The 22430-nt window shown below is 43.1% G+C and overlaps 1 long non-coding RNA gene across 1 annotated transcript; it reads right to left on the bottom strand.

The window, feature by feature from the left end:
- Window positions 1-6143: 6143 nt before the first annotated feature.
- On the bottom strand, window positions 6144-21591 carry LOC123597977. The gene is made up of 3 exons (XR_006712341.1): window positions 20234-21591; window positions 19821-19932; window positions 6144-6777 (listed from the first exon to the last, which is right to left on the bottom strand). It is a non-coding gene; the product is annotated as an uncharacterized LOC123597977 (long non-coding RNA).
- Between the last annotated feature and the right edge of the window lie 839 nt (window positions 21592-22430).

Below are 22430 nucleotides of genomic sequence, written 5' to 3'. Positions count from 1 at the left end.
AGGGGCTACAACCTTGCAGAAAGCAGATTTCACATCCAACACTCCCTCCTTCCCTCCTAATACTTGGCTTCTTCACCACTCTCCCTGATTCTAGAAGGACAAAATGAGGAAGCAGGACAGTTTCAAAGGAGAATGTTTTCCTGAACGCCTTAAACCCAAGAGGTTCCAAGTTAATTTTTTAAAGATAACTTGACAACTTGTTCACTTTATTTTCTGCCCTCAACGGGGGAGTAAACTTGACAGACAGAGACAAGTTAATTGAAATGTTCCCTTGGCGTGCAAACTGCTTGGGTAAAGATGGTATCCTTTATGGCATGGCTGTTTAATAAGGTTTTTGTTTGTTTTTTGTTTTTCATCTGAATTGTCAAAAGGAACTCAAAGCTGAACATTTTTGTTTCTGATATAAGGGTTGGTGATAAAGCTTTTCCTTTAGAATAGAAACTTTATTGTTTCAAAACCTAGTAAATTCCTTTTTGTCGTTGTTGTTAATGCTTATTTATTTATTTTTGAGAGAGAGAGGGATGGACAGAGAGAGGGTGACAGAGAATCCCCAGTGGGCTCCACGCGGATGATGCAGGGCTTGAACTCATGAATTATGAGGTCATGACCTGAGCAGAAATCCAGAGTCAGATCGAGCCATCCAGGTGCCCCCAAAGCTAGGAATTCTTATTTAATCCTCAGATATTGGCCCATAGAAGTTCAACTATGCAGGTTACAATGTCAAAAGCATCTCCTCGACTAAAAAGTGGGGTAGGCTTCTGGCTAAAGAGAGGAACACAAACCTTTTTTTAAAGCCATATATGACATAATCTTATTTTTATAGGGAACCTACAGAGATCTGTGGTGTCACTGATGTGCCTGGAAGGAATGAGTCATTGAATACTCTGGGTCTAGAATGTAGGCCCCAAACCACAAGGCATAGACCAATTTACCCCACTTTAAATGAATATTTAAAAATATGTGTTCACAATTTGTTTAGGAGAGGAGATTGATGTATGTGAATGGGCAGAGGAGACTGCCTGTGGCAGCATTAAGCCTCCTTTGGACTGCCCCGAACAGTAATGATCTGGTCCAAACTTGCATATCACACTCAGTAAAATGATTCTTCAAGTTCATCAGAACCCCCCACCCCCACCCCCAAATAGTTGATCACCTCCCTTTTTTTTGGAAGAATATGCTTCTTGGGAGCCTGGCCCCTATGGACGGCCCCAGGTGCAAAATGAGTTCCTTCCTGGCATATATAAAAGTAAATATATTACCTCCATCTCTGTTTTCTTATATTTCAACTGTCCCAGGCACCTGCTCCTCCAGCCCAACCAGTTTGGCTCTGCAAAACACAGCGATGTATGTAGTCTTTAGTCTTTCCATGAAAAATAATGATGGACTGTATTACATCATCAAATTGTCAAAGATTATCAATAGTCTGTTAATGCGTTTTCATGCATTTTTCTTTGCCTGAATCAATGATTAAGAAATATCCAGATTTGCTTCTTCTCTTTTAGGAAATCTCTCTAGGGCTGTTCTCACACATAATCTCTTCAACCCTCATTACAATTCTAGGTAGTGACTGTTACTATCCCATTTTATAGATTCATAAATAGTAAGTGACATCTGGAGCGTGTATGTGTGTGTGTGTGTGTGTGTGTGTGTGTGTGTGTGTGTGTGTGTGTGTTTGGGATTAGAATGTAAGACTACTAGAATTTCTTCTGCCCTCCTGATGCTGCAGACAATGTGACAGACCATAGCCCACTATTTGCTGTGTGGCTCTTAATTTTTTGCTCCTTGAATTTTTGCCCTCATTTCTTACTAGGGCTACACAGAATTGGGTGTGGGATGGAAGGGGAATGGAGCTAAAGAAACCACTTTTGCCTCATGAGCTTTTTCAGGTGTGGTGCCTTCTTACATAGAATCCCAAGAAGGGAAGGATGACAGAGTGGAAAGATGAACAAATTTGGTGTTGGGAGAATAGAGATCTAGGCTTGCCTTTCCAACAATTGTTTCCTATCTTAACCTTTCTGTAGCTCCACTTCTTTATTCACAAAATTAAGATGATCACAGCGACATCACCTGTTTTGCGCTCTTGAGAACTCAAGTAAAAGAAATGTGCAAACATGGCAGAAAGAATAAATTGTAATATGGATTGGGTAGGGTCAGTGGTTTTGAAGTCACTCACGGCAGTTACAGTTTGACCTGATGGGCATCTAGTATCTTCCCTGAAGCTGCTTTCCTCCTCCAGTTCGTTCATACCCTCTCTGGTGCCATCTCCCAAACCAGCAAGCATTTATGGGAAAGATTTTAGTGGTCCATGAGCTCAATGCATGTCCTGCTTTCAATGGTGATGCAAGCCTTCAAATTAATTCTACTAGGATTTGACATTTTATTTATTTATTTTAATGCTTATTCATTTTTGAGAGACAGAGAGAGACAAAGCCTGAGTGGGGAAGGGGCAGAGAGAGGAAGACACAGAATCCGAAGCAGGCTCCAGGCTCTGAGCTGTCAGCACAGAGCCCGACACGGGGCTCAAACTGACGAACTGGGAGATCATGACCTGAGCCGCAGTTGGACCCTCAACTGACTGAGCCACCCAGACGCCCCTAGGATTTGACATTTTGAAGTTTTTTTTTTCTCCTGTTGAACTCTGGTTTCGCATTCTAGAGACTGAGTTTATCTCTTCCAACCTTTCCCTTTACTAAAGTGGAAGAGAAAGGGGAAAGGCAAAAAAAGTACACTTTAATCACAGTGGCAATGGATCACTTTCTCTTTCCTGCAGGCAAGTAGCAATGAATTAGAATCTCAGGGCCAAACCCACCTTGTCCTCCCTCTCCACTGGGCACTTCTGGCTTTCCTCCCTTTGCCTGGTGGAGCCGATCAGCCTGTGCTGAGCCCTACTGCTGAAAGTGAAGGGAGTCCAAGAAGATAGTGGCTTAGACAATTCTCCTTCATTTTTTTGTAAGCAACTCTTTAAAGACCACTCCCATCCCTTAACCAAAAATCCTCACAGCCTCCAAGGTCTAGCATTTGTTAAGGAGTCGATAAAATATTAAACAACACTTAAAACAATTTTTAGAAAAATGAAAAGATTTAAAGAGGATCTTCCAGAGAATGTGTGTTGTTCATTTAGTTTTGAGAGAGTGAGAAAGAGAGAGAGAGAGAGAGAAAGAAAGAGAGAAAGAGAGAGAGAGAGAGAGAGAGAGAGAACAAACAGGGGAGGGGCAGAGAGAGATGGGGGACAGAAGATGTGAAACAGGCTCCATGCTGACAGCAGAGAGCCTGATGTGTGGCTCGAACTTGCAAACTGTGAGATCATCACAGTTGATGGCCACTGCTGGCTGGCCACTGCTTAACCAACTGAGCCACCCGGACACCCTGAGATATGTGTATTATAGTAGAAAGAAAATTCCCCAGTGAAAAGAATGGTTCACTAAGGAGAAACATTTCAGATGGCAAGGACTGGTGAGAGAACAGATATTTCGTGTGTGTGCGCCCATGTGTATTTGGTAGGTATAACTTTGCATGTTTTATCTGTAAATAACAGACAACCTAAACTCAAGTGGCTTGAACAATCAGGAAGTTAGGAAATCTGTTTCCTTGTATAACAAGAAATCCAGTGGCGAATCAGGCTACAGGTGTAGTACATCAGAGCTCCAAATCTACTTCTATTGTTCTCTTTGATTGGTTCTCCATCGTGTGTTGACTTCGCCCCCTCGGTGTTAGCAGTCCCAGACATCAAATTCCAGTACAATGTTCAGAGGAAGAAATAAAAGCATAACTGGCCCAGGCTTGGCCAGTGCCCTTGCGGGGGGAGGGGCGGGGACTCCCCGTGGCACACAGAGTAAGTTTGACAAATCTCACTAACCGGCTTCTAGACAGAATTCAGATGAGAGCAGAGGGAGCTGTATGTTTAGCTTATGGAAGACCATATTGTTACGGATTTTTACGCCCCTTTTGTGTGCAGAACTCAAACCGGAAGATTTCTCTGCAGCAAACTCCACTGGGCACTATCCGCTCACAGCTGTGTGACCTTCACCTGAACCTTTGCTACTGTGCTTACTTGGCTTACAAGTACCACATTGGGGCTGGATTTCTAACATTGCACACATGTTATCTGAAATCCTCCTTAAATTTGCTGCTCTAGTCAATACACCGAGGATCCACTAGAGAAACGTTCTGTTGCTTTAACGTCAGCCCTACTCAGGGCTTGTTCTTGCAAACTTGTTTGCCCACTGAAAACATGAGATCGGTAGCCCTTTTGCATTCCCAGATGACTTAACAGCTGCTTTGGATCAGCTGCACAACTGGCCCGAATGACTGCAAACATTGGTCATCAAGATGGCTAAGAGACAAGTTTCAACAGCACAACAGTCAATTTCAGGGCAGCAAGTTGATGTGGCCAAGCCCTAGTCTGCTCTTCCTACCTATTCCCAGCTGTGCTGCTTCTAATCCTCATCCGCGGCGCTGGGCAGGACAATTTTGTAAAACACAGTTACAGTCCCGTCATTCACTTGTCCCCAAGCCTTACATCCTTTCTCCACACAAACAGATGAAGTGCAAAAGAGCTGCTGGCATCAACCTCTTTTTGCAAGTTTTTCTCCTGAAATCTCTACACGATGACCTGTGGCCTCTCCACACGATGCCCCATTCACCCTAAAGAACCAGCTGTTGCCTCGTTGAGCACCAGTGTGCTTCCTCACGTCTGTGAGTCTGTATGAGGTTCTGGGCGGACCTACCCCCTTCCCTGTCTCATATCTACTTCTCATTCCTTTTTTTTTTTTTTTTTAATGTTTATTCATTTTTGAGAGACAGAGACAGAGCATGAGGTGGGGGGGGGGGGGGCGGGGAGGAGCAGAGAGAGAGGGAGACACAGAATCTGAAGCAGGCTCCAGGCTCTGAGCTGTCAGCACAGAGCCCAAAGCCGGGCTTGAACCCGTGAACCGTGAGATCATGACCTGAGCCGAAGCTGGATGCTCAACCAACTGAGCCGCCCAGGCGCCCCTCTGCTCCTCATTCTTGAGGCTACAGCTCAAACATCACCCTTAACCAGAGGCTTTCTTTATTCTCATGGCTGTCAATCAGGTAGTCCCTTCTCTGGGCCCCTGTGGCACTTTGGTCCAGGGCTCAACGGTTGAATTGTAGTTATTTATGTACCTGTTTGTTCCCCCCACTACTACAATGACTGGCTCTTTTTCATTTTTGTGGGTATGGGTAGCACAGTGACCAGGAACTAGGAGCTGTCCGAAGAATATTTAACAGGGGAAGGAAACAAGGAAAGAAAGAAGGAAAGGGAGGAGGGGAGGGAGGCAGGAAAAGGAGGAAGGGAAGAAGAGAGGGAGGGAGGGAGGGAAAGAGGGCGGATGGAGGAATCTGGTCAACATATTCTCCTAGATCCTAGGACTCTTTATCTCCCTTTCAAGTCTTATCTCTGGCCAGGGGTAAAAATGATGACTAAAGGTAAGGAGAGGACCCGAAAGGTAGCCTCTGGAGGGTGTCTAGCTGTCCCAGGCTTCAGTAGCCAGCCTAAAGACAAGCAACCACCCTCTCTTCTCTGTGGAACAGAGTAAATGTTTTACTGAGAATCTCTTCTGTGCCAGATATGTGCCAAATGACCCTGGTATTTTTATTTTTTTTTCAACGTTTATTTATTTTTGGGACAGAGAGAGACAGAGCATGAACGGGGAGGGGCAGAGAGAGAGGGAGACACAGAATCGGAAACAGGCTCCAGGCTCTGAGCCATCAGCCCAGAGCCCGACGCGGGGCTCGAACTCACGGACCGCGAGATCGTGACCTGGCTGAAGTCGGACGCTCAACCGACTGCGCCACCCAGGCGCCCCTGACCCTGGTATTTTTAAAAAGATGAATTAGACACAGTCCTTGGTAGTCTACACGTTAGTTATCCCAATGCTCTCCGGATAGCTCAGAGGCCATACTCTCTTCTCATATCAAAAAACTCCCCTTCTTCGTTAGTCTGGTTGTTTCCGAACTCTGGACGTCAAGGTCTGGAGAAGGCCCCAGTTTTCACATCACACTGAACTTGAATGTGGAAGTCAGATGATCAGTCCCTTATTATTGTTCTTTGGTTTTTTTCTCCCCAAATCTGTTTCTTTTTTTAAAATTATATCTATTTATTTGTTTTGAGGTGGGGAGAGGCAGAGAGAGAGGGAGAGAGAGAGGATCCCAAGTAGGCTCTGTGCTGTCAGAGCCCAGACCTGAGCCCAGATCAAGAGTCTGACTCTTAACCTTAACCGAGTGAGCCGCTCCAAGATACTAATACTTGAAATGAATGACTTCTCTGCAGGGCTGTAGGGTTGGAGGAATAGAGAACGAGTGAACAGACAGCCCCATCACTGCTGGGACAGACAGGGAGAGGTGGCAGCCACCAGTCAGAGGACAGCATTCAGACGAGACCCCTCTGACCACTGAAGATACTACATTAGGAATAACGTGGTAAGGAAGACAAGACGGTGGTTGAGTCCCGGGAACCTCCCACACAGGGGCCAAAGACAAAATGACAATGGGGCAAGTCAACCTCCTCTTCCCCCTCCCTGTGCTTGCTCCGTGTGGAGACCAAGGGTCAAAAGGGGGCTTCTCTTCCCTCCAAATCCACCCCCCTCCACGACCTGGTCACCAGGGTGGGGACTGCAGCAGTCACCCCTGCAGAGGGAGAAGAAGAGGCTGGAAGAAGGGACCGGAGAGGACAGGAGAGGCAGTGGCAGGTGGAACCTTAGGTAAGCTGACACTCCAAGCCCCCAGTGCGTGCTCCAAGGTCCCATCAGCCTTCAGCTGTAAAACAAATTAATTAAAACACAATTACTTCCGAGTCGGCACGGTCAAAGCCTTAATCCCCAAGCGCTGGCGGTTTGGTGATTAGGGGCCCGGTGAGACCTCGCTGCTCTCTGGCGTCCCGCGCAGGGCAGTGGCGGAGCCTCAGGCAAGGCAGCAAGGCGAGGCCCACTAGGCTGATGGGCTGAGCTTGGTTCAGCGCCCCCCCCCTCCCCCCCCCCCCCCCCCCCCCCCCCCCCCCCGTTCCAAAGGCGACATTCGAGCTGGAGTTTCTAGTCCCAGTGTCAAAGAACGTCCATTAGGTTCCCTGCCTCTGATCTTCTGGTTCAGCCTCCTCCACCCTCCCTTTGTAGGGAGACCTGGACAGTCTATCTTTGCCTTGCTTTTTAGCTGACCACCCCCCGTTGGGAGGAAGGGTTTGCCACTGATGTTCTAGGGCTAAAGTCATTAGGCTAAGTGAAAATAAACAGTAATAAATCCTGCCTCAGGCGCTGGGGTCACATGCTGGCATTAGGGAGCCATTTACATCTATCTATATTTTTTACCGAGAGTTACAGTGGCAGAGGTACATTATTCACATGCCTTTGTTTGACACACATTTTATTAGACACAGGATCACTGAAAAGCATTAGCCTCTAGTCCGCTTTAACCCCTCTGTTGCCATCCAGCTGGTGCTAACTTCACCTTCAGGGAGTGCCTCGTTTAGACTGTTTTTTTTTGTTTTTTGTTTTTAATTTTAGTTCTGATTCACTGTTAAAAATGGCTCCTCAAAATAAATTCTCATAGAAGAGGGTTGCATTTTTCCAGTTATAAGAAGAAACTTATATCTGACTTCAAAGGTGCAACAAGTGATACATAATATAATTTAGATTCACAGATATATTGCATTTTGCATGAAATTGCATGGTTACCTTTAATAGAACTGTAAACTTTTAAATTTTATAAATATTGTCTAAGTAATTTCTTATGATTGTATATTTTGTCTAAAATTACAATATTAGCTATGATGTATTATTTAAATTCTTAATAGAATTGGGGAGGTTCATTTTACTTTTTTTCCAGCTTTATTGAGATATTATTGACATAGAACATATGTAAGCTTAAGGTATACAAATGTGATGATTTCATACATGTATATATTGATTCGATTACTAAGATCTTTTAAAATTAAGAGAGTTACTTGGATGATTCAAATATGTTTTAAAAATTGCACAGTCAAAACGCATCAAGTTCCTTAAAAAGTCCACATCCTGGGGCACCTGGGTGGCTCAGTCGGTTGAGCATCCAGCTCTTGATTGCTGCTTGGGTCATGATCTTGCAGTTTGTGGGATCGAGCCCCATATCGGGCTCTCTGCCCCTCCCCTGCTCACGCGTGTGTGTGCACGCACATATGCGCTCTCTCACAATAAATAAATAAATAAATAAATAAATAAATAAATAAATAAACATTAAGAAAAAGTTGCTAAAAAAAATCCATATCCTTTGACAGAGAAATTGTATCCCAGAGAAATCACAATGGAAGGTAAAAAATATGGTCACCAAAAAGTTGTTATTTACAATCGCAAAACACAGAAAGTAACTTAGTTATCCAACAGAAGAGTGATTACATAAATGATGGTATTTTTTTTATTTAAAAAATTTTTTTAACATTTATTCACTTTTGAGAGTGAGAGAGACAGGGCATGAGTGGGGGAAGGGCAGAGAGAGTGGGAGATACAGAATCAAAAAAAGGGTCCAGGCTCTGAGCTGTCAGCACAGAGCCTGACACGGGGCTCGAACTCACAGACCACGAGATCATGACCTGAGCTGAAGTCGGACGCTTAACTGGCTACGCCACCCAGGCGCCCCTACATAAATGACTGTATTAGAAAAATAATATAGCGTCAAGTGAGGTATAGGCTTTAACAGTCAACTAGATCTGAAATGTAGCTCTTTGCTTGCTAATTCTGTGACCTGGGGCAATTCGGTTTTTCATCTAATGTATTACTTAACTATTGCTACATAAAACACTGCCCCCAAACTCAGTGGCTTAAACCATCACTCATTAATTTTCATAGCTCCCATGGGTGTTGGCTGGAGTTGGCCCCACGGAGGCAGGGCTGGCCTGGGTTCCTGTACACCTCCTTGCATCTGGCCCTGGTCCTCTGGTCACTCACCCTTCGTGCTTATCCTACTGGCATAGACATGCATGTACTTCACATGGTGATAGAAAAGGCCCAAGAGGGAAACGTAAAAACTCGTAAGGCGAGGTTGCATTGTAATTCTTTTGGGCTAAAGCAAGTCACATTGACCAAACCTGAAGTCAAGGCATTTAAAAAAAAAAAAAAAAAAAAAAAAAAAATCACACAGTTAAGGTTTAGACTCCACAGCACGGATTCTCAACCCCTACACTACTGACCTTTTGGAGCTGATAGTTCTTTCACGTGAGGGGCTATCCTATGAATCATTAGATGTTTTCGCAGCCTCCCCAGCCGCTACAACCTAGATGTCAGAGGCACCTCCACAATTGTTATCACCAAAAAATGTCTCCAGACGTCGCCAAATGTCCCCTAGGGGGCAAAATTGGCCCCTGGTTGAGAACTGCTACTCTGTAGGGAGGGATGAAGAGAGGGGAACAATAACTGAGACTGCGACGGGGAGGAGTATAACCTTGTTGCTGATGGCGAGATTAAATTGTTTTTATATTGTTTTTCAAGTGATTGGATTCAATTGCTGCTGTTTTAGTAAGTACTTAATACATACTAGCTTCTGTTATCTTATAACCATATACTGTAGTCACTGAAAGATTTCTGAAGGATGTCTAATATCATGGGAAAATGTATAAATATGTATTTCAGTGAGAAAGGATTTGAAAGGATATATGTATCAAGAAAGTTTGTAAATAATATGAATGTGAATGTGAGTATGAATCCTTAGGAAGAAGAATAGACAATAAACCATTAAAAGGTGATTTTCTATTGGGGTGTAATTAGGAGTGATTTCTCATTTTCTTCGTATTTTTGTTCCCCCCCCCAATTTCTCATGGTGAGACTGCATTTATTTCTTAGATCAGAAAACAAGCGTTACACACCATCACATACAACATAAAATTTATTTAAGATTCTCCAACCTGACTCTTCTCTCCTCCCCACACTTTTCCTTCGAATAAGAAGAGCCCTTTAAAAATCACCCTGTTTGCTTTGGTCTTTCAGAGAAAGTACTGTTATAGGCAGTCAGCAATGCAGTTTGTGATTTCATTTCTTGCAGTGAAAATCTCTTCTAGGGGCGCCTGGGTGGCTCAGTCAGTTAAGCGTCTGACTTTGGCTCAAGTCATGATCTCATGGTCCGTGAGTTCAAGCCCCGCGCCAGGTTCTGTGCTGACAGCTCAGAGCCTGGAGCCTGCTTCGGACTCTGTGTCTCCTTCTCTCTCTGCCCCTCCCCTGCTCATTCTCTCTCTCTCTCTCTCTCTCTCTCTCCCCAAAATAGGTGAACATTAAAACAAATTTTTAAAAAATCCCTTCTAGAGGCAAGAATGTATTAATTTGGGGAAGATTTTTAAAATATAAAGATATTTAAATATTGGAGATTAGGTGGGGAGGCAGATTTACATACTCCAGCTGGAATTACAAACTCCCACAATCTTTCCAGAAGGCGGTTAGTCAGTCCTTTAAAGTGTTCACACATAACATTTCCATTTCTAAGTATATCTCTTTTAAGTAAATCATCCAGAGATGTATATAAAAACTGCTTAATAAAGATGTTCTCAATCTGTTTTGCAATGCTACATTTTGGGGTCGTTTGTAACAGTAGCGTAGTCTGAATCATAACAAAAGGTAAGTTGGCATCAGAAATAGTATCCTGCAGGAGTAACAAAAACCTAAACTCTATCACTGCAACAAGCGTGTGGTCTTTTAACAATTGTGTTAAAATTTATTGTGCTTAAGATCGATCCTTTAACAATCCTGGGATCGGCAGTGAGGAAACAGATATTGCCAGCTGAGAAGCTGGTGACCTTTATGAAATCACAGCAGAACATTTGGTAAAACTGGTCCCTGTTGATGACTTTGAAGGCAGATTTACATGCTTCCCAGGCTTGGAGCTCTGGGGGAAACAGTGAGACAAAATCGGAATGTTGATTTCCGTTGGCTGTCCCTTGCGGCTTTCAGTAGGCAATGAGAAAGGCAGAGATGACGTTGGGCAAGAATATGTCAGTTTGCCACTGGAGATGAAAGGAAATCCAGGTTGGACAAGGATGTCCCCCGCGCCTGGGACCACCGTCTGACCTGACTGGCATTCCAGTACTTTGGACCTCGTGGAGCTGGGAAACTGGACTGCTTCAGTGCCACAAACAGAAAGAGAGAATAACTGTGTCTATGACCCTTCTCCGGGGCCTGCTAACGGAACCATAGGAGGCAACCACAGGCAAATACAGAATCAGGCACATCGTCTTCTCATCTGAGCCTGTTATTTCAGACGGCCTCCAAGTTGCAACTGAATTAGAGAGAAATAGTCCAGGCAGCTCATCAATAGATGGGCAAACAAATGAGTGTTCACAAACTTAAGATTTATGCAGAAAAGACTTCTGGTTATCCTTGCATGTTTATGGGAATGACTGGTAGCCAAGTAGTCCAGAAAACTGCTAAGAATTTTGAAAGTACTTTGTGATCAAAGAAACCACAGACCTGGCCTGCAAAAGCTTGTAATTTTCTGATCCCTAAAGCAACCCCCGGGAAAGTCGTGCGTCCCCAAGGAAAGCACGTTCTTCTACACTCACTGTAGCCGTGGCCACAGAACTTAGTGGGCAAGCAGTCTCTGAGAGGTCAGTGGACAAAAGACTTTCTCCCAGACGGGAGAACCGGTGTCTACAGACCAAGGAATTTTCTTCGTTGGCTCTGGCAGACTTGTCACAGATCCTTCCCAGTGAGACGTCATCTTTCTCTAGGACCACAGCAGTCCCGTCTCCCATTCACCTTTTTTTTCCAAAATAGGAGTTTTTACTGAGGCTCTCCTGTTTGACTCCACTGTTGGACAGTAAGTATGTGGAAGGTACCAGAAATCATACCTGTTCGTTTGCAGGTCTTCAGATCCGGGAAACTTCAACCCTGATGGAGACGATTTGATGTCACCTGGAAATCTTAAACTGTGAATTGGATTTAGTAACTGGGTGGCTCCTTTAGACAGTCCTTGAGGGCAGGAGTGGGTATGTTCTACGTATGTTTAGGAAGGCACAGATGAGTAACTGGGGGACTCGAGACAGAGGCTGGCACTGTCCTCAGTGTTCAGTCCTCCTTGCACTTAGTAAAAGCTCTCCCATGCTATGGTTTTGCAAGATATATGGCTGGCCAATGGGTGACCCACTTTTCCCACCCTCCCTTATAACTAAGTGTAGCCACGTGGTTGAATTTTGGCAAATGACACGTGGGCAGAAAAGAAGTAAGCCACTATCGGGGCCCATGCTTAAAAGAGGAAGCTGTTTGCTTTCCATCTGATCTGTTTCTCCTTCCCTTTGGCTGGAATGTGATGGGTGGCTACCAGGCCTGCTTCCCCCACCTGGATTAGAGCGACGCCCTGGGAGATGTGGCACAAGAGAGCAAGACTGGGTCGCTGGGCAGCCTCAGTGGCAGAGCTCCCTGGGGACCCCAGGAACCCCTGTCCACCTCTGCATTTATCTATGAGACAGCAGAAAGCTTATATCTTGATGGAGCCATCATGTTTTGGGGTCTTTGTATTGTAGTTTCAATCTACCCTAAAAACTCAGTTGTGCAGGTAAAAAACAGAACACGACAAACCAGTGAGCGCATTATAATCTCAAATTATTTGTTTCTTAATTTTTATTTTCTTTATGTATTTTTAAGGTTTTTAAAAAATGTTTTATTTATTTTTGAGAGAGAGAGAGAGAGAGAGAGAGAGACAGAGAGACAGAGAGAGTACTAGTGGGGGAGGGAGCAGAGAGAGAGGGAGACACAGAATCGGAAGCAGGCTCCAGGCTCGGAGCTGTCCACACAGAGCCTGATGTGGGGCTTGAATTTGTGAACCGCAAGATCATGACCTGGGCTGAGGTCGGAAGTTTAACTGATTGAGACACCCAGGTACCCCTAAGTTTTTATTTATTTATTTTGAGAGAAAGAGAGAGAGAAAGAGAGAGAGAGCACTCACAAGTTGGGGAGGGGGAGGGAGAAGGAGAGACAAACCCAAGCATCACTGCACAGCCTTGATTTAGGGCTCAAACTCACGAACTGAGACTTCATGACCTGAGCTGGGATCAACAGTCAGATGCTTAACTGACTGTGCCACCCAGGTGCCCCTCAAAAACAATTTTTGTAAAGGCATGTGTGCGTAGAAAAAAACCCTGAAAAGCTAAGTACTGCAACATCTATTTCTGAAGAGTGACAACTATGAATAGCTGTATTTTCTTCCTTGTTTTTCCATATTTTCCATTTTCCTACTTTGTGTATACATTATTTTTATGATTAAGGCACCAACATGTGCTATTTTCTTTTACAGATAAGTGAGCATGGATCCCTCATTTCTCTTCCTCACATTTAACTACTAACATTTTGTTCAATAGCCACAGTTTTTTCAAAGCTAGGAGCGTTAGGCCAAATAAATGCTCCGAAGAAGCTCTGAGTGCTTTTTCTTATCTTTTAATGCCATAAGACCTGTTCAACACTTGGTTGACATCTATCAAAAATACTTCAAATTTCATGGAAAACTAGAAGAATAATTACCAGTGATTTCCATAGCTTCTGAAAAGGCCCTTGTACAGCTGCTAAAAAGCACCCCAAGACCAACTGAGTGGGCAGTTAGCCACAGGGAGGAAAAATGGCCCATTGAAGAACTTGATTGCATTTTCTTCCTTTCTAGAAGCCACTTTGGCAAACATGCTTTTTACACTTTACATGCGTTGTTTTGATCGATTTTAAATACGCTTACAACAACCTGCTCAAAATCTTCTTTCTCTCTTCCTATACCCAGCCATCCAACAGATAAGTTGACTCCAGGTGACACATCTCTTATTCCCTCCCCTGCACTGTGTCCTTTCTGCCCCGGTTCCAGCGTAGGCCACTTGGATCCCTCACTGATGACCATAATAGCACCTGGCCTCCCTGCCTGGCCTCCTTCCTCCTCTTAAATGCACTCTCCTCTTTACTGCAGTCCGAGTTGTCCTCTTAAAAGACAGATCTGATTCCATCACTGCTCTACCTAATGGTTTCTGGTGCTTTTCAGGTCAAGTCTAATGACAGACCCTTCATGATCCAAAAAGTGCCTCTATCTGCAATCTCTTCCCCAGACATGATTCCCCGCCCTCTTCATCCGGCAAACACACTGTATCTGGTCCTCAATGAGTCAGCTACACCGAATTTCTTTTTCACTAACAGACCTTAATTTTTAGAGCAATTTCAGGTTTACAGAAAAACGGAGCAGAATGTACCGAGAGTTCCCAGACACTCCCAACTACTATCCCCAACACAGCTTCTCTTGTTATTAACATGCGCATTAGTGTAGTTCACTTTTATAACTGGTGAACCAATTTTCATACATTATTATTAATTAAAGCCCACAGTTTATATTAGGGTCCACTCTTTGTGTTGTATATTCTATGAGTTTTGGCAAATGTACAAAGACATGTATCCACCATTAAATTATTACACAGGATAGATGCATTGGCCTGAATCCCCCCATTTAATCCTTCCCTTCCCTTCAGTTCCTGGCAACCAATGATCTTTTCTATCCCCATATCTTTGCCTTTTTCAGAATGTCACATAGTTAGATCGTATGCTATGTGGTTTCCTTCGCTTAGTATTATGAATTTAAGGTTCCTCCAGGCCTTTTTATGGCTTGTTACTTCATTTCTTTTATTGCCACATAATATACCATGTATAGATGTACCACAGTGTGTTTATCCAGTCTCCTTTTTAGTTTTGGTGATTATGAATACAACTACTGTAAACATTCATGTGTAGGGTTTTTGTGGTCATATTTTCACCTACTGAGTATCTTTTATTTTCTCAAATGTCCTTTTGTTGGGTCCCTTATCTCTGGTCCTCCAAATATGCCGTTCCAATATCCTAGAACATGCTTCCATCTTTTGTGATCTGGGTAACTGCTATATACTCATCAGGCTGCAATCTAGAGATCATTCTCCCCTGAGAAGTCTGCCCTATCCCCTCCACCTTCCCACCTTCCAGTAGGTTAGATATGTCTCCTATGTGCTTCTGCAATATTCTACCCTACCCCTAGCCTAGCATGGATTGTCCTAAACAGAAAATCTCTGTTTATTTCTCTCTATCCTGTAATTGACTCTGGGCTCAGTGAGGTCAGTGACCAGGTATGCCTTGCTCATCATTGGATCTCAGCCATATAGCATAGCCCGGAGACATAGTAGGGGCTCAGTAAATATTTATTAAATAAATAGCCACTTGTCTTGCGCTGCCTAATCTCATAGAAGTATTATATATATGTAATAGACAGTAATACATTATAGTAGTATACGTAGTAATATATTATGTATCTATATTATAGTATTATAGTATAGTATATTATTCATATATAAGCATTACATATATATTATACATAGGAGTAACATATATTATAAAATGCATGTAATACATAATATATATAAAAGATTATATTTTATAAAATAAGAGAATTTTATGTTGTTTGGTAACTGTTCTGAAGTCATCGTGGTCTTTATTTCTTTCATATTCTGTATTCTAGCCTTGGTATGCATAAGGGATTAAGGACTGTTGCTGACTAACCAAGAGCTGTACTTTCTAATTTCTTTAGACAAAAATAATCCTGATTGTTTGCTTCTTCTCCCCAGAATATTTCACCCAGTGAACATTTTTATTGTCTTTGGTCACCACCCTAAGTCCAGAGATGTTGTCCCCGACGAATAGCTTCACCGTGTGGTTACAATAATAGAATTGCTATCATTTATTGAGAGCATTGGAGTCAGGTGTTGTGCTGGGTACCTTCAAAGGAATTCAATACGTGTTACCAGTAATCCACTGGGTTCATAAAGATCCTGAAGACCCAGGGAAACAGCATGGTCCCTGTTTCTAAATGTAGGAAAGAAAAAATCCTAAAGTTTTAAAAATTCGATTTATTTAAACAAAAACAGTTCACCCAGTTTTCAGGGATTTGCTTAGACTCACCTAGTTGGGAAGAGATCATAACAGAGAATGACGCAACGCATGTGAGTTTTGGCTGGTGTAACCCATCACACTTCATTCATTCTCTCACCTGCTCAGTAATCGATCCTTTTGGAGAACCACTCTACTAACAGCCATCACAACTGACTCTCAATCCCAATGATGATACTACCAGGTAGATTTTATGTCTTCTATTTTTTTTTTTTCAGATAAAAAAATGGCAACTTAGAGGCATTAAATAACGCTAATATCACAAAACCATCCAGGTCCCAAGAATTTCAAGGTTCTATAAATTAAAGGGCCATATTGTCTTTACATCTTCACCATCCCATTGTGCTGTGCTGCCTTAAGAGACATTATTCAATCTTCAATAATACCACGGGACTCACAGGGATCATCACTGAACTGTAAATCACGGCTAGGATGAAGGCTGAAAGGAGGATGCCAAAGAAATGAAGGCATCTTACTCTCTTCAGGAACTGACAAAATGGTTCTATAGATAGAAGTCACATGTAAAGAACACACTAGAATACATGCCAGCATGGTGTATGAACAACATACCACATGGCCACACATACTCATAGCATAAGCCCATATATATACGGAGGGAGGACCCAGTCTATGTCATACATAGCTATGTCTCGCCTCTCCTCTAAGCAAACTCAGATATTGAACTTGGGTTTTTTGTATTTGTTTGGCACGACCACTGCCTCGACGAGGGCCACTTTAAAGTGAAAGTGGTTGGGCACTCCACTGAGTTGTTTGCACTATGGAACAAGGAGAGGGACTCACCTGGGTGACGTCTGGGGGACCTCAGACCAGCAGCTTTCATTTGGTCTGCGTCAGCACACCGCTACATTCTTAGGTAGGCTGTCAAATGTCATCAACGCTTTGTTATACTACGATGCTGTGTTATAACTAAAAATATATCCTGTAACAGTGATGACCATCAGCGGGAACACCATGCTGTATCTGTTGTGTGGCTACGTGTTGTGCAGGGCATAATGTACTCCAGAGATACAAGGGACAGCAGAACAAGGCAACATCGAAGCAAGTCCAGGGCTCTTTGGAGTACGTGTGAATTTGTTCTCTTGGTCAGGGCAACAGCCGTTCTGTCCAAACAGGGACTGATCCAAGGCTGAAGCTTTGCCAGGTGAACAGTATAGGAACTGTGGGGACTCTTAACTGGAATCCGTGAAACACTGAAATAATCTAGTATTGATGATATCTAAATGCCTTCTGTCTTAATTAGTACAGTTTTTAATCCTAACATCCCTTTAAGTGACCTCCCAAAATTCTGTTCTTGGAGAAAAGGTGTCACAGCCGCAAAAGGAGTTGAAAGTTACTGTTTCAGCCTGATAAAGCAGGCAGAGCTTCTTTATGCTGGTTTGGAGTACAGATTTTGAAGTCAAACAGTTCAAATTTGCCTCTCTTGCAACTACTTCCCACCCTGACCAGTGCTGTCATTGTCACCCTCTGTGTTGCTTGGAGGCCTAAGTGATGCAATGCATACAAAGCATTTTGCACCACGCTGGCAAATGGTAGATGTTAGTTCTCAAGCAGTCTCGATTCCTGAACACGTAGACAGAGGAATGAAATGGGACGAGGTTAGGCCAAAGCTCGAGCGCCAGTGGGAACTTCTCCTCAGGCCTTGAAAACTCTGGTCTGGTTTGTGATCACCTCTCCCCAGCTAAATGAGGTCGAGCAAATCACTGAAAACGTCAGGATGTTTCTTTTCTACGTTCAGAGACAAGGACCACGCTGTTTCCCCGGTGCTCCAAGAATCTTTATGAGCCGAGTGGACTATTGGTACCACACGTTGAATGCTTGTGAAGGCATCTTACAAGAATGAAAATGTCTGCAGGATTTCTCTCTAATGGCAGGAACGAAAGCGAGGAACTCTGTGTGCTGCCCTCCACATGCCAGCCCCAAGTGCTTGTGTCTTTGACTAGAGAAAACCGCAGGGTGTAAATGTTCTGCGTGAGCCACTTGCATGCACATCTAGAAATCACAGCAAAAGAATAAACTTCTCACATGTGGTCCTTAGTCTTTCATCAATAATTTTAGCTTTGGCCCTGTCAGACTCAATGGCCTGGCTGTAAGTATAGTTTTGCAGGCAAGCTAGTTCTGGTTCAAGTGGCAATAAATCACTGATAAGCACAAGGGAACTCAGTTTTCTTCCCGGAGCCTGGTCTCAAATCATGTCTTAGCACACGCCCCCAAACTGGCGTATTTTAGCTGACTGCCAAAAAAAGGGAATATACCAGAAAGTCAATTGGCCTCTGACCTCCTCAGTGATGAAATCTCGGCTTCTAATGACTTTCATTTGAAGCTTGAAGAAGAAAATAAATGTGAACAGAAAATACAATAACATAAAGATTGGCCATGCAAGAGAATTCCTTCTCGGCTATCTTCAATAGTTCATTTATCTCTCACTGCGTGCCCACCATTCAGAGAAAGAAAACTATAGATTGCAACTTCTTCAGGCTCAGTGCTTCCGGCTTCTTACCTCTTGTTTACAGGGGCAGAAGAGAATTTAAGTGGCTGAGCAACCGCCTCTGGTAGACAAATGTTTATATAGACTATCTGAAAATTATTCACATTATGAGCTATCACTGGTAGATTTCAGACCTCAGAAAGGCTTTTCCCTGCTCTTGGCCAGCCTCCTCCCTTCTCCCCCCACCCCCCACCCCCAATTTATGGTGATGAGCTTAAAAAGAGAGAGAGATAGCTTCTAATATAACTCAATTACATTAGAAAAAAAGTCCTCAAGACAAATTTGCTCAAGTCATAGGCAATTCAACCGGTAGATAAGATTTGCATGGCAGTTCTCTCTCCTTTCCCTGATCAATTGTCATTGTAATTGTGCAGAGCCTGAGCAAATCCAAGCTGGGGAGAGGGTGAGGCTAGCCACCTTCTATGAGCTTGCCCAGGGTAGGAGGAGCTGAAGAACATACGTACTTTGGGTGACAGTCTCTTATGTCCCCCAAATTATTACCATCTTCTGCTTGTAGAACAGGGGCTGCTTGTCTGACAATCCTCTTGCTCATTCCTGCTTATCCCAGTCCCCTGCCAAACACATCATGGCCCTGTCCTTAAACACAAGCCCCCACCTGTCCCGTGAATTCTCACTGGCCTGGCGGTTGACTGTGCTGGAAAGAACTCTTAAGGTGGCATAACACTCGGATTTGGGTCTGACTTCTGTCACTCACTACCTGGATGACTGAAAAGAATCCAGTTGTTTGCAATTTATTTCTTCATCTGCAGAATGGGAGATAGTCCGTGTTCTGCCCAGCTCATGAGGTTGTGAGAAATTAAGTGAAGCAATGTTGTGTGTGTGTGTGTGTGTGTGTGTGTGCGCGCGTGCTTTGCGGATGCCAAGAACTGTCAAATGGAAAGGAGAATGGGGATGCTGAGTTACTGAGAATATATGCTCTATCAGTTTTTAGGGCACTCAGACTATAGATGTGGGACACTTCTGTGCCTCTGCATTCATTTCTGCAGTAGAGAATGACTGGTTTTTCATCAGATTGTGTTCCTTTTCTCCTGGGCACAAGGCAAGACTACATTTTCCATCCTCCCTTGCTCTCAGATGTAGCTATCTAAGTAAATTCTGGCCAGTGGAATACAGAAGGAAGTGATATATACTACTTCTGGGCTTGACCCTTAAATATTTCTTAGCACAACGCTCTATTCTCAGTTCCTGGTGCTCTTGGAGTCTTAGTAAATTTTTTATGCTATTCGTTGGTCAAAGAAATATGTAACAGTTCCATTTATAAAATGGCTAGGCCCAAACAACTTAATAAATATTTATGTCTTAATAACTTCACGATGTTGAAAAAAATGGTACACATGAATTCCAAGCCAAATACTATTTTATTTAATTCTTAAATAACCACAATTACTTACTAATGGGCACTGCATATCTTCTTACACCTGGGAATCAGATTGGACGTAGCCACTCTCATTTCCTGTTGCACATTGATTCTCATGAGGTACTTGATATTTATCATAGCAATGGCTGAAAACCCAGATTCAAAAAGGAATAGCCTTATCAGTGACATCAGCATCGTGGTGTCCTAAGCCATTTCCCCTTTTTATCCTCCCTTTTTAACAACAAAAAAGACATCCCTCTACAGACAAAAGTGCCTTTGTGGGTGTTAGCACCATAAGCCCAGGAATGTGGGAGGAGTCACATGCACCTGTGCATTCAAAAACAAGCAGACAGACCTTAGTATAGATAGGCTGCAGAATCAGGGCAGTAGGCAAAACTACCCAGATCCCTCTTGCTGCAGTCAGGACAAAATGAGAAGAGTACTGACCTGGGCAAGAGAGAGAATTGGCAGAAATCCAGCCATCCAAAGGTACTGCGAAACAATATGAGTTTCATCACAGCAAAGTGTTGATAAAAGAAAGTTTACCAGACCCTCTCACCCCCTCACTCCCTCACCCCAAGGCAACCCTGCCCAGGATTGATTTATTGGGTGGTGGTGACCTCTCCTACAAGGGAAAAGGATAGTTGTAAGTGCCTGGTGACCCCAGTTGTGCTGGTCATGGCTAGAGAAACCCACTTCTCTCCAGCAACACCCAGAATACTGACTGAAGCAGGAACTCAGGTGGTGGGTGGGGGGTGCTGACTGGAAATGAGGCAGATAAGACATGGTTCCCACTGACTATGCTGGGCAGAAAGCCCACCTACGAGCCTCTGGTAGTACCATGCCAGTGGATCTCCCAGTGGGGTCAGTGGGGCCTGTGGATACTCCAACACCTCAAATGCTAAACCCACGCCTTCCCCTACTCTGTGGCTAACTCCTTGTGCCTGCTCCCATATGTGGCAGTGAGAGTTTTGGTAGACAAAGAGCATGCTCAGAAAACAGGTAAGGGAGAAACCACAACTTTGAGCTATAGTGCCACCTGCTGGAAAGCAAAGAGGATTCCAGTAACCAGCCTGGTGACTTGTGAAAACCAGAGAGACATAAAAGTTTAAGAATCCTGCTACAACAGGAGGCAAGAGGAGTGGGGCAGGTGTACCCATACAAATATAAAACCCCAGATAATAACAGCATGGAATAGAATGCCCTGTCAGAAGGTAACTAGCAAAGATTCAAGGAGCCGCCTTCTATAATTCTTTTGCATTTGAAGTAGAAAAACTGTAAGATACATGAAAAATCAATGAAATATACCATCACAAAAAGAAAATAACAGTTCTCCAAAGCTGAGCTTGAAGCCACAGAGTTTTATGATCTAGCTTATAAAGAATTCAAAATATCTATTTTTGAAGAAACTCAATGAGCTACAAGAAAACTCAGAATGATAATTCAATGAAATCTTGAAACAGTACATCACCAAATGGGATTTTTTTTCTGAAGATATAGAAATCATAAAAAAAGAACCAAACAGAGATTCTGGAGCTGAAGAACTCAATTAGTGAAATAAAAATATACAATACAGAGTATCTTCAAAGAGTAGAGTAAATGGAAGAGAGAATTAGTGAGTTAGAAGATAAGAATTTTGAAATAACCCAAATAGAGGAGAACAAAGAAAAAGAATGAGAAAGAGCAAAGAAAACCTACATGATCTACAAGATTCCATCAAAAGAACAAATATTTCATGGGGCGCCTGGGTGGCTCAGTCAGCTGAACGTCTGACTTTGGCTGAGGCCATGATCTCATGGTTTGTGGGTTCGAGCCCCACATCAGGCCCTGTGCTATATCTCAGAGCCTGGAGCCTGTTTCAGATTCTGTGTCTCCCTCTCTCTGCCCCTCCCCCACTCATGCTCTGTCTCTGTCTCAAAAATAAATATAAAAATTAAAAAAAAAGAATATTTGAATAATCGGTCTTATGAAAGGAGAACAAAGAGAGAAGGGAGCAGGCCATTTATTTAAAGAAATAATATCTGAGAACTTCCCAAGCCTGGGAAAAGAACTGTATATCTGACTTTACAAAGCTAATAGATTGCCCTATTATCTTAACACAAAATGACTTTCTCCAAGACATTACAATGAAACTGTCAAAAATAAAAAATAAAGAGTTTCAAAAGCAGCCAGGCATCACACTTTCTGATTTCAAGCAATGCTACAAACTTATAGTAATTAAAATAGTATGGTACAGCAAAAAAATAGACACATAGACCAATGGAACAGAATCAAGAGCCCAGAAATAAATCCCTGCACATCCGATCATCTAATATTTGACAAGGGACCCAAGAACAGCCAATGAGGAAAGGACAGTCTCTTCAATAAATTGTGTTGAGAAAACAGGTCAGCCACATGAAGGAAAATTAAATTGGACCCCTATGTTACACCACTCGTGAAAATTAACTAGTGATGGGTTAAAGACTTAGCATAAGACTTGATATTGTAATACTCCTAGAAGAAATCATAGGGAAGAAACTCCTTGACATTGGACCAGGCAGTGACGTTTTGCATATGATGCCAAAAGCTCAAGCAACCAATGCAAAAATCAACAAATAGAACTACATCAAACTAAAAAGCTTCTGCATAGCAAAAGAAAAAAATT

The sequence above is a fragment of the Leopardus geoffroyi genome, chromosome A1 (assembly GCF_018350155.1).
Source record: "Leopardus geoffroyi isolate Oge1 chromosome A1, O.geoffroyi_Oge1_pat1.0, whole genome shotgun sequence".
Classification (NCBI taxonomy): Eukaryota; Metazoa; Chordata; class Mammalia; order Carnivora; family Felidae; genus Leopardus; species Leopardus geoffroyi.
This window is presented reverse-complemented; position numbering and strand designations above follow the sequence as displayed.